We start from the raw sequence: 12,099 nt of genomic DNA, 5'->3' as shown, positions 1-12,099 counted from the left end.
ATTTTACTTAGAACTCAATATAAATCAATATTGCTTGGTTTCTTAAAAACTGTCAGCAGGTATAATTTTGGGCATACAAAATAAAGAATAAGAAACAGGCAAATAATGACGAATGAATTTAGACATGAGAGAAAAAACGTGCAAAGAGAAACTATAAAAGAGAGTAACACAACTGTCCTTTAAAGGGGTCTTATTTTGTCCCTTCTCTTCTGATTTCCTATCTGCATTTGGGGGAAGGGGGGGCCTCAGACCCCTGGCTGTATATGTCAAGTTTTCTTTTCACATGTTACCTGGAAAACCAGACAGTACTGACATTGATTTTAAAAAGCAAGAAGCAACAAGTCGCTGAATTAGATGAAAACCTTATATTACACACATCTACAACCATGACTTACTCTTTAAACAGATCAATAGAAACAATCATTTACCTTTCTTCAAAGAGATGGCTGAAGAAACTCTAGCTCACTCATGATAGCTTCTGTGTTGTTGACAAGTAATTAGAGATAGTAATGGATTGTTTGTCAAAACCTCAATGACTAGGGTTCATGGTCTTAATACGCCTGAACCAATTTCTCAAGTAGATTGCAGGACCCTTTATCAATCCTTCACAGGATTTTTTTCCCCAAAATACCACTTTTTTTCCTTAAAATACCAGTCTTTTTCCCTAAAATACCACTTTTATATCACCTGTCAAATCCAAAGCTTATCATCTTCTTTCCTTCTTCATTAGATCCAACCCAAACTCCTCAGGGGGATATTAAAAGCCTTGCTTAGGGGAACCTGGGTGGCTAGTCTCACTCGATTTCAGCTCAGGTCATGATCACACAGTTGATGAGATCAAACCTCGTGTTGGGCTCTGTGCAGACAGGATGGAGCCTACTTGGGATTCTCTCTCTCCCTCTCTCTCTGTGCTCCTCCCTCGCAAGGACTCTCTCTCAATAAACAAATAAGTAAACATGAGGTAAAAAAAAAACTTAAAAATAAATTAAAAACCTTTGCATGATCTGGCTCCACCCTAAGCATTCTTACCCCACTGCTTTCTTACACCAAACCCTGTTTATCTGCCTCACAAGTCTTTTGTCTCTTAATCAATAAGTACTCACTTGCAAGTCTATTTACTCAAGGGAACAGCATATGCAGAAAGCAGAAGTTAAATTAAGATGTCTTTATAGAAATGGTAATGCTTTTTGTTTTTCTTTTAAACAGAGAAGACAATCAATTGTTTCTTGCCTATTTATATTACCAACTCCAAGTAAGTAACAGTATGGCTAAGAAAGAGAACATGACTCACTGCAAGTCCAGGCTCCAAAGTCTGCTCACAGGATCAAATGTCAGCTCTACTAATTACAAAACTATAGTATGATCTAGGGCAAGTTATTTTTCTTTCTTTACCTGAGATTCATCATCCCCAAAGTTGAGATAACAACTATGGTCATCTCACTGAGTTCTGATGAAGATTGCTAGTTGTCAAAATTACTTTTAGGTACTCAGTTTTTTCTAGTGAATTTGATGCCATCATCTGGTATAGAAATCTCCAGAATCCAACCTTTTCTTCAGATACCATGTTCTGAACCCGTACCCTTAATTAAAATTAAGCAATTAAAAATTAAATTAGGTGATTACTTGCTCTGGTGAACATTTATATAGTCATAATAACATAATTTTATGCAGTCATAGTATGTAAACTTTGCTTATTGATATTAAACTTTTAAAATCAACCTATGATTGAAACATGGAAGGAGTAATGATGAGAAGTTAGAGAGACAAGTGAGAGAAAGGATGGGTAAAGGGAGTACTATGGTCATAGGTAGAGTATTTCTATTTGGCAGAGTAGGAAAAAAAGTTAAGTGAATTGTTAAAGTTACAAAGATAGCCAACCAATAAAGTAACTGAAAGAGATGTGGGGATGCTACTAGAGGGCTAATACCTCATCTACCATAGAAGAAAATCAATAGAGAATATCAAAAATTGAAAAATCAATAGGTAGTAGAGTAAGTACATCATATAGAGATATGAAAGGAACACTAAAACCCTACAAAAAGGATAGTAAGAGTTAAAAGTTATTTAGGAAAGAAGTGAAGAGGGCTAAGAGATAAAATCATACTTCTTGTACTAGTTCTTTCATACTACTGTGTTTAAGATTTTCAACTGCTCTTGGGGCACCTGGGTGGTTGTCAGTTGAGCGTCTGACTTCAGCTCAGGTCATGATCTCGCAGTTCAGGAGTTCGAGCCCCGCACTGGGCTCTGTGCTGACGGCTCAGAGCCTGGAGCCTGCTTCAGATTCTGTGTCTCCCTCTCTCTGCCCCTTCCCCGCTCATGCTCTGTCTCTCTCTGTCTCTCAAAAATGAATAAACATTAAAAAAATTTTTGAAAGATTTTCAACTGTTCTTAAACATAAGAAAATGTAACTCTTTTCTCGGAAGATGGTGGACATTCAGATGGAGCGTGCCTACCAAAAACAGTCAACCACCTTTCAAAATAAGAGGAAAATCCTGCTTGGAGAAACTGGCAAGTAGAAGTTCCCGTGGTGCTATAAAAACATGGGTCTGGGCTTCAAGACTCCCAAGGAGGCCACTGAAGGTACCTACATTGACAAGAAATGCCCCTTTACTGGTAATGCCATCTGAGGGCAGATTCTGTCTGACGTGGTGACCAAGATGAAGATGCAGAGGGCCACCGTCATCCCCTGAGACTACCTCCACTACATCTGACAGTACAGCTGCTTTGAGAAACACAAGAACATGTCTGTGTACCTGTCCCCGATTCAGGGATGTTCAGAATGGTGACACTGTCACAGTGGGCGAGTGCTAGTCCTTGAGCAAGAGTGTGCACTTCAACATGCTCAAAGTCATGAAGGCCACTGGCACCAAGAAGCAATTCTAGAAATTCTGGGACTATACATCTGCGCACACCCCACACCCCCAAATAAAGTTATTTTCCCAGAAAAAGAAAGAGAGAAAGAAAGAAAGAAAGAAAGAAAGAAAGAAAGAAAGGTAACTGAAAAAAATCTATTCCTAATACCAACTGAAACCACAAGAATAAACCTAACAAGACATGTAAACAAGCTACATGAAGAAAACTCTTAATCCTCATCGACGTGAAAAAAGACTTAAAATTTGGTGAGTCCTACTTTGTTCCTCAAAGGCAAAACTCCGTGTCTTAAAGTTGGTGATTCTCCTCAGTTATTCCATAAATGCAATGCAATTCCAATTAAAAAAAAATCCTAACAGAATTACTTTGGGGACATTCCAGGCTATTTCTAAAATCATCTAGAACAAAAAAACACATGAAAAGAGAAAAAAATTTGAATGAGAACAATGATAAAGAACTTGCCCTACTAGATAGTTCAGAACTAGACTAATTGATCTATGGAATAGAATAAAGTACACAGTATCATAAGCTTTACCCTTTTTGTGAAATAGGGAAATCATAATTTTTAACAAAGTTAAATACCAAGAAATGATCACTGACCTCCCTACTCTAATGTTATATTTGAGCTGATTATGCAAGCTTCGTGACAACATTCAAATCAATGTCTTGTAACCTAAAACAAAAGTTCTCTGAGCTTCCTGGGAAAATATTTTCTGTTCTCTGTAAAAGAAATACAGGTACATAATCAGGCACAATACTAATAGACAAAAGGTCAGAAACTTGGAGCGGAAATGTTAAATTTCACATCAGGTAATATTACCTACTTGTAGCTAATATATTCCAATTGCAAGACAGTGATCGGATAAAATGTGGAAGGAAGAAGCAGGGTGAATTCTAGAGCAGCTTTGATCAGGGGCAAAGGACAGCAATGTAGACTTCAGAGTCCCGTGTTTTCTCATGAAAGATCTAAGCTAAGAAACTTGGGACCATTGTGTTCTCACCTATTTACTGCAAGAGCCTTCTGGTCTCCCTTGCTCTAGCTTCATCCCTTCCCTCAGTCTCTAAACTGTTGTCAGAGAGATCTTTCTGAAATTCAAATCAGATTAATCTCTCCCCCGCTTAAAACCTTCTCCTTTGGAGTGGGGGGTGAGAGAAGGAGGATAATGTTCAAATTTCTTAGCTTGGATTATGAGGTCTTTAGTATAACACCTGGCCCTGGCCTACTTCTTCATCTTCAATCCTTGCTTATCTACCAGATATAATCCTTCTTATTCTTCAAAGCTTAGTCAAATGTTTCAACCTCCAGAAATCCTTCGCTTACTTCTCTATGCTCAAGCTACCACTGGAATATATTCCTCTATTACAGTGCTACCATAATTACATTGATATAAGCATGTCTTTGCAATATACTATGAATTACTGAAAAAAAGGTTAATACTTTTATTTACTTTCATATCCCCTACCAGCATTTTGTACATAAAGCATTCAATATATCTTTGATTGTACCAATTAACTAGTAGCAGTTATGGATTCCAATAGAAACTCCCCTCCCTTGTACAAAGTAGTTTTCCCCTCCCTTGTACAAAGAATTCAAATGACATAAAGAGAGAAATAACAAGTATCTAAAATGCTTAGCATCTTCTAAAAGCAAAAATCTGTATGATTAAAAAGAGTAGGTCCAGCCATCATCACCTGGGAATAAGAGGGCTCAATTCCAGCCACAGATCTACTTCATGTCACAGAGGAAAATGTACAGCCTGGTTGTTTTGTTTTTTCCTCCTTAAAAGAGTAAGATTGCTATGGTTTCTTCCTGCTCTAGAAATCTAGGACTCATTCCTACATTGACATCAGCATAAGGTATTCAATACACAGTGTGCACCCTGCTGTCATGTAGGTTATACTAAGCCAAAGGGAAAATTAGTGGCAGATGCTACCAAGGTTCTAGGTCAAAGTGTTTTTTATTTGCACTCCAGAACAAATAAAATTTCTCTTCAATTAAAGTAGATAAAATGTGCATTACCCTTATTTCTATATTTATGTCATTTTATATTTCTGTGGTCCTTCCATCTTCCAAATGCTTTCAGAGGCATTATACCAGTAATTCTTATAATAACCTTATGAAGTAAGAAGTAGTATTATCTCTAGTTGCTAAAAAGGAAGTTGGGGTTCATAGACATACAAGATTATAAAAACGCTTGCCTTATATGCCTAAAGCTTCTTCTGACTTCTGTTTTTATGTTGCAATTCAAGTATCTTACAGTATATTGAATGTAGTAAGAATCACTGAGATAACTTCCAACTCAGAGACTTATTATGTTATACTAAATTTTGAGGCTAATAGTATTTCCCTAAGTATATGCATAAATACACACAATATAGGAGCAAGCATGAGTTTGACACTTAACACAGTTTTAACACTACAGATATGGCATCAAAACTCAGGTTTCTTCTCTCTGGTCTTTCTGGCTCTCAAAGAACATTTTTCAACCTTATATCCCCATCATTTGAAACAACTTCCACTAACATCGTTTAATAATAAATACAACTCAGGTTTGGTGAAAATTAGAATCTACTAATTTTAACACACTATGAAAATGAATTGATCTCTTTAATCTACGATATATCATTTAAAACTGTTCTGGAATTCAGAAGAAAGATTTCTTTAAAAATAGTCTTGCTATTCAGTAAGATTAATACCAAGATAGGCAGTCAGTAGAGAAAAATTTTTTCACTCAGCAAAATGAATCATTAACCTGAATAATTGAAAATGTGTTAAGTAACATATGAAATATATGCTCATGAAAAAAATCTCTGGTAAGACCATCTGTATGTGAAAATATCTACCCTGAAACAAGACACCTTAAATTCATCTACCTTATATATATGACTAGAAAAACTCATTGCAAATGTCCATACTGTTTCATTTTAACTTTAATTCGGTCTTAAAGATCACTTATATGGTCAAAGTAATGGAAGTCATTTTCATCATTACTTCCCTGATGTGCAAAGCAAGAGAAACTTGACAGTATGCTGTGCATTTCAACTTACTCCTATATTCAGCATACGAAAGAGTTGCCAAACATATTAAGACAAAACTCTAAATGGAAAATCCTTCTGACAAACTGCATGTTGAGTTAACCAAATCCCCAAACCCTAACCTATTTCTATATAAAAGATCCTTCCAAGGCTTAGAAAACTCGGTCATGCTCAGAAATCTCATCCATGATCTATATTTTGAATAAAAAGGAAGCATCAACGCTGGTTACTGTGAACATGACACACTGAAGTTGATACCATGAACTAGCAACAATCTCAAGACAGGCTCTCAGCGCACTGGCATGATAAAGTCACATTTGAGTAGACACACATGAATAATCTGAAATGACAGACGAATTTCAGTTTGAAGACAAGTTTAGAAGACATTTCTTGACATGTCATTTATTCTGTCTGAACAGGCAGGAATATTTCTTATAATTCAAGAACAGTGTCCATCTATTTTAAATTTCTGATCTCCTAACTCACACTTTCAAATGTTTCTCTCATGCTACAGGAGCTGACAGACTCTAAGAACATGATACATGGATTCTGCCTCCATTTTATCTATGCTGAGTACTTATACCATGTCATTTTATAAAGCTAATTATTTTCACTATCCATGACCATCTTTAATTGATACAAATTGGGAATGATTCTGTCCAGATTATTGTAAAAAGTTAAAATACAGCTTTAGTCATTTTCAAACTGAATAAGACTTAGAATGTTAAAATTAAAACTCACTATTCCTAAGTGTCAGGCAAATAAAATTTTCAAGCACATCTATATCCTTGACTTGTAACCTAAGAATACAAATGATTTTGTCACTGACCACTTTATTACAATGTACCCCCAGTTCATCAGCATGCAAATTCTACTGTTACAAAAAGTACACATTGGCAAGAAAAAAACACTTTGCCTGATCAAAAATACTTTACCTTTTCATCTCATATCGAAATAGAATACCTCAAGTATGTTGTCAAGAGTTCAAATAAATATTTAAACTTAATTAAACATAATATAAAATAAGAAATATTTACCATCTTTTACTAGGACTATTACACTTACCTTAAAATTAGTAGTATGACTCTTACCTTTTTCTGGACTCAAGTTTTTATACACTTCAAGGTCTGCCATTAAATTTAATATTGTTATACATTATTGGCAAGAGCAGTAAAATTTCTCTCTAAAGGCAAAGCCTTTTTCTGATACACATCTCCAAAAAGGAAAAGAAAAAAAAAAGGCAAAGAAATCCTCAGCAGCCCCAGGAACTTGGCTCATTCTGCCCTTTATGGCATGAGGAGATCTTCACAATCCAGGCTTTACAGTGTGGAGAAAATAAATCCATGAGATATGATTATAGAACTTTGTCCCAAACTGAAAAGCACAGCCAGCTAAGAACACTGGAAGCATCTGCTCAGGGCTGCCGCTATTGTGGGAATGCAGGCGCTGTGGCTACTTTGGGTATGAGACATGCATGCTTAGTGCAGGGCTTAAAACCCTCCAGGCATTATGCACATTTAATGTCTGGGAAGTGTAGGTCTTTAACCATCAAAGAAACCCTCCTCACCTACAGAGGCCATTGAGAAACACTGATTACCATGGTAGTGACGCAGGCTGAATGCAGAAAATGAACATGCACACACACAGAGAAACACACAGAAGCACACACACAGACACGCACACTCTCGGAAGCAAACATCACTCCATTGGAGGCAAAACCAAGCCATTAAAAAATAAGCTATCTGTGGTCCTCTACACTGTACACTACTTTTGTGCCAGTCAGGGTGAGCACATATTATTGACAGCATTGAAGCTTTTCCTTGATTTTTGTCCTTATTCCACACACAAACGTAGCAATGATTATAGAAAAGACTGGAATGTTTCCAACTTAGATTGAACGAGGTGACAGTTTCAAAATACTTGGCAGTAAAGGCTACTTCTCAGGTAAAAATCACATGCCTGTGGGTAAGGGAAGTAGCAAGAATGGGTCTGAGAAAGCCAGTTTTTAGTGAATGAACAAGCATATTATTAAAGTACAATTTTCCCTAAAATATACATAAGAATTATTTGTATGTTTTAATCAACTTCTTCACAGAGATAGGTAGACAGACAAACAAAACAGGCAGGCAGGTCTTTCACAAAGCAATTTACTGTAGTCTTGCATTTAAAAGCTCTAACTAGGTCTCTCCATCCCGAGCATTAACTCCCTTACTCCAGAATTCTCTACTATCAGGGCCTCTTGGCATTTTCTTCTCTCCAGCTTCAGCTGTGCCCCTGAGACTCCCATTACCACCCATTCTGTACATGCCAGCATCAACCCCTCTACTCCACTCCCATTAGGACCACATAGCCCAGATCACTAACCCATCCCTCTCCTCAGAGGCATCAAGCTCTACTCCATTCCTATTCACCTGTTTCCCAACTGAATTGCCCCTCACCCAATTTGCAAACCCCACTGTTTACTCTTAAACACTATGAGAAATCTGAATGTCAAAGATGTATGTGCAAGTACATATAATTAGGAGATCCTTCTTGCAAGACTGCATCTGATATACACAGAAAGAGAGAGAGAGAGACATATACACCTACCCAAAATAGCAGTTAAGAGTCTAGGAGCCCATCTGCCTGGGTTCAAATCCTGACTCTGCCACCAACCATCTGTGTGACCATGGGCAAGTTATTTAAATGGTCTGCTCCTTGATTTCTTTATTTGCACAATAGGCATAATAATAGTTCCCATTTCAAATGTTATTGCAGGAATTTAATACACATAAAGTGCTTAGAATCAATTATTTTATATTATGATGATTATTATTATCATACTATGGTTATTAGTCTTGAAATCCTTTATATCAACACAGAAATGCAGTGGGGTTCACTGTTTAGTCTTAATGAACCAGTACTTTGAAAGTAGAGTGGTACCCCCAAATTTGAGGTATCTCAGAAATTCCCACTCCTGTTAAATTCAAACGTTTAATACTACCAGATAATCTTATACAAAAAGACAATAGTGTTCCCATAACACAAAATTTGTGCAAAGTGATGGATTTCTAATTCCTGTGACTTATCAGAACCAAAGCCACCTGAAAAGCAAAAGGCATCTTTCGGTCAATCTCTCACTGCGTCCGGGAAAGAGATGGAGGCCAAAGTGCTCCCAAGGGAGGCTGGGAAAAATCTCCCTTCCCTTTCCCTTCCAAAGATTCCCCACCACAATCTTGTGATGCTAACACAAGGTAGGGTCAGGAGAGAGGAAGGGGGCAAACTGCTCCTCCCCCTCCTCATCCATAGGGAGTTTTCTCCCAATAGGTTCTTCATGCTTCTGGCCCTCTAGCCCTCAAAGCTCCCCAGGCTCCTCCCTAGAAAGGCTCAAACATGAAGCCCACCACCACAGCGATGGGCAGTGCCTCAGGTTTATCCTGAATGGGATGGTGAGCACTCAGCAGCTCCACAGAGCAGGCGGGGGAGCTTTTAGAAAACAGGCATGGCCCATGAGTATGCATTTGACCACCAAGGAAAACTCAAGGATTTTTTAGAGTTCAGAAATATCTACACCTTATTAAATATCCAATTCTTCAGCAGCAGCAAATAATTCTCTACGCAGCCCGTTTGAAAGACTCCTTTGAAACACCTATTCTAGGGTTGGCAGAGACACTGGATGACTAACACATCGCCCCCTAGTTACTCCCCAGAGTTCTCCCAGCAGAAGGTCATGTATAAAGTCGACGTCAACAGGCTTTAAGGGGTGGTGATGTTTCCTTTGACCGGATCACCGCAAGAACCATACAGCTTTAGAATTCTTCTTACCTGAAATTCTCATTTGAAAAGACTGGGCCTTTTCCAGATTAGTTCCAGCACAGCAGTTGGCATACAAAATAGGTACCTCATTAGATGTCTCCAATTTCTAGTCATTAGACCTAATAGGAAATTCTCTTCCACCAATCAAGTGAAAAAGAAAAGTGTCTCCGAGTTCAGCTTCTCAATTTACAATGAGTGAACGACTTTAAGCCCCATCTGACGACATTTTCCTCACCTTTCACACCTGAGTTCTACTTCAGATTTCTTACAGAAACATCACAGAGTAACAGGCTACAGCATGGGCTTCAGAGTCAGATGGAGGAAAATCTGAGTCCCAGCTTTCATGACCTTGCGGAGTTACGGGTGGGGTGGCCAGGTAAAACAGAACACCTAGTTAAATTCAAATTTTGAATAAACAACAAAAAATTTTTTAGTATAAGTATGTCCCATGCAAAATTTCCTGTATTTTTATTTGTTAAATCTGACAACCCAACTGAGGGGGCCTCTCTGAGACTAAAATATCCTCATGTGGAGCCTGTAGCACCCACCTCATAGGGTATTTCTGAAGGGTAAATGAGCTAGTATAGGCCAAGAGCCAACTCCCCGTACTTGGACAAATAAGTATGCAATATCCAGAAGTTAAGTGAATGGCCACTCCAATCACTGGGTGGATATAACTTTATTTAATTAAGTCACATGCTAAAGAGGTTGTACACTATACTGTCTCCACACACACCTCAATCTCACCAGCCACATAATTCCAAATTGAGACCAACTCAGGGCAAAAGCATGGCATATATCGCTGCCTCAAGACTCCCAAGTCCAATTAGAAAGCCTACTGACACCAAACATGGGAGCCACATCACTTCGTGAGGCCATTATTATAAAAGCTACCATTTACCAAACACCATAAACATTACCTTCTCTAATCTTCATGAAAATTCTGTAAGGAGATCTATTAGTATTCTTATTTTAAATTTAGGTAAGGAGACAGATTCAAGTTGGACAAGATGCCCAAGATCATACAGCTGTGCTAGAACCAGAATTCGAACCCAAGCTAACTCTAGGTCAGGCCCTGTCCACCGGCTCCATGTTTCAGGCCAGATGAAAACCATCTAAAGATTTCAGGCCTAAGTTCAGAATTCTTCACTCTCCCAATTAGAGAATGTTCCTCATTGTCAGAAGCTGTTAGGGCCTCTGGCTTAGGAACACAGAGATGCTTAGTAAGTAAAATCATCTGGAAAACCATCATTTCAAATTAGCCATGCAATTTTTTATGTTTTTTAAGTTTTATGTGCATTCAAAGTAGTACAAAAGCAAGTGGAACTCAGTGGTAACTTCACAGTGAAAGAGCCTCTGGGTGGTACCGAGCCACATCCTTGCACAGAACCTGTCCTTTACTCTCAAAGCACCAAGGTAACTTAGTGAAGGGTTGATTTCACAGGAACTTTCACACACTGCTGATAAACTGTAAGTTAAGAGCATAAATTTTGGGGATCCTGGGTGGCTCAATCGGTTGGGCGTCTGACTTTGGCTCAGGTCATGATCTCGCATTTCATGGGTTTGAGCCCCATGTCGGGCTCTGTGCTGACAGCTCAGAGACTCGAGCCTGCTTCGGATTCTGTGTCTCCCCCTCTCTCTGCCCCTCCCCTGCTTGTGCTCTCTGTCTCTCAAAAAATGAGTAAATGTTAAAAAAAAATTTTTTAAGAGTATAAATTTTAACAAACTTATTGCAAAGTCAGGAGGCAATATGCAACAAGAGTCATAGAAATGTTTATATTTATTTTAGTCAATAATCATTACTGCTAGAAAGTTATAAAGCTATGAGAAATATAAAAATCTATGTACAAGGATATTTCATTAGTATTAGTTATAAAAATAACTGTCAATCTAAATGCCTATCAACAAGAGAACGATTACTAAAATATACATTCATATTTTAGAATTCTATCTAGCCATTAACAGTGTTCCAGACATTGCATTACCTGAAGAATGTCTGACATACTATATGAAAAAAGGAGGGGCACCTGGGTGGCTCAGTCGGCTAAGCATCCAATTCTTGATTATGGCTCAGGTCATGGTCTCATGGTTCGGGAGTTCCAGCCCTATGTCAGGCTCCACACTGTCAGTGCAGAGCATGCTTAGAATTCTCTCTCTCTCTCTCTCTCTCTCTCTCTCTCTCTCTCTCTCTCTCTCTCTCTTTCTCTCTCTGCCCCTCCCCTGCTCACACTCACACACTCTCTCTAAGATAAATAAAATTTTTAAAAAAGAAAAAAGATACAAACTAAATATACGATTTTCATTATGTAAAACGTGTATATAAACACAGAATGGAGGACTAGAAAAATATATGAAAAAGATTAACAATGATATCTCTAGGTATTTTTATTTTCTTCT

At 38.0% G+C, this 12,099-nt stretch overlaps 1 protein-coding gene and 1 pseudogene across 1 annotated transcript in view; one reads left to right on the top strand and one right to left on the bottom strand.

Moving 5' to 3' along the window:
* PLCH1 (phospholipase C eta 1) overlaps window positions 1-12,099 on the bottom strand; it is a 210,221-nt gene that overhangs the window by 150,620 nt on the left and 47,502 nt on the right. The window lies entirely within an intron of this gene.
* LOC102962938 lies at window positions 2,424-10,810 on the top strand (annotated as a pseudogene).

This window comes from Panthera tigris, chromosome C2, assembly GCF_018350195.1.
Source record: "Panthera tigris isolate Pti1 chromosome C2, P.tigris_Pti1_mat1.1, whole genome shotgun sequence".
Lineage (NCBI taxonomy): Eukaryota > Metazoa > Chordata > Mammalia > Carnivora > Felidae > Panthera > Panthera tigris.
Note: the sequence above shows the minus strand (reverse complement) of the source record. Positions and strands in the feature narration are given on the sequence as shown.